The sequence below is a fragment of the Propithecus coquereli genome, unplaced genomic scaffold (genome assembly GCF_000956105.1).
Source record: "Propithecus coquereli isolate 6110/MARCELLA unplaced genomic scaffold, Pcoq_1.0 Scaffold686, whole genome shotgun sequence".
Taxonomy (NCBI): Eukaryota; Metazoa; Chordata; class Mammalia; order Primates; family Indriidae; genus Propithecus; species Propithecus coquereli.
Window position 1 is genome coordinate 20,063 of NW_012152907.1, and position 1,363 is coordinate 21,425.

A 1,363-nucleotide genomic window follows, 5' to 3' on the forward strand; every position below is an offset into this window, starting at 1 on the left:
TTTTTGTATAGTAATTCATTTTAAGATAAACAAAATGCTTATTAAAATCCAAAGAAAGTCTCAAAACAGTCTTACTCTTCGGAAGTATGATACATACTCAAGTTTACTGTCAAGTTGGAAACTGTTTTTAGACTGTTTAGTTTGTTGTTAAAATAAATTAATCTTGACCCTCACGTAAAAAAAAGTTATAACATTGTGTCATTGTCTGAGGTGCTAAAACTTGCTGCTGGAGGTGTTTGTCGGTCCACAGTCAAGTGGTATCACATCCAGGGGCTCAGAAACCTACCCTACAGTGAAGGCCTCAGAAGCAAAAGTTCTCTGACCTTCCCTTGTCCTCCTGCCTCTTGCTCCCATTTTCCCTGAGGCTCGCCGTAGAAACCAGACTCCCTCTTCCACAACGGAGTTCATAAAAGCTAGAATCCTTTTTTCCCCAAAGCCTGCCATAAAACCTAACATTATTCTATGTAAAAACTGGCCATCAAGTAATGATCTGACCTACTTTGTTTTACTGTAAAACCCCCTTTCCAGAACCGGCCCTGCCCCACACCCAGAGGAGGGAGCACACAGCAGAGGCCAGACAGGATCTAGAGAGAAAGGCCGTGCTGGGTTCCACCACTCCCCTGTGAGCACGAGATTGATTATTCCCTTTCTGTCCAATCTACTTCTACTCAGCATTAATGGTGAGATAAAAAAATTCAACATTAAAATGTCACATACTGTATGCTTATACGACACTCTGAAAATGACAAAATTGCAGAGATGTAGAAGACATTAGTGGTCTCCAGGAGTTGGAGGTACTGGGGAGTGGGTCAGAACGGGAGGGCAGGCTGTGACTATAAAGGATGAGCAAGGTCTCAGAGTGACACACAGTTCTGTGTCTTGGTTGCAGTGGTGACAACACAAATCTACACGTGACAAAACTACACAGAACTAAGCACACACGCATGGTACCAATGTCAAATTCTTCCTCTTGAGAGTGTGTATAAGTCTATAAGATGTAACTTTAGAGGAAGTTGAGTGAAGGGGACAAAGAATCTCTATATTATTCTTGTAAATATTGGTGAATCTATTATAATATCAAAATAAAAAGTTAAAAAAGCATATTTAGCAAATTATCAGTATATTTTTTCAAGGGGTCATTATACCATGCTCACTAATGTTATGTATATTGGGAAATTCTCAGAATAAATATAAAATTAAAAAAAAAACAGCCAAGCAATGGGCCAGACCTGGGGTTGGAGGTCCCTTGGAGCCACCAGTGGACACAGTGGCCCCTGACTTCAGACCTGGCCTTGGAGGAGTCCTTTCCTGTCACTTTCCACACTGCGATCACATGGCCTAGGCCAGCAGCTCACCCGGGATC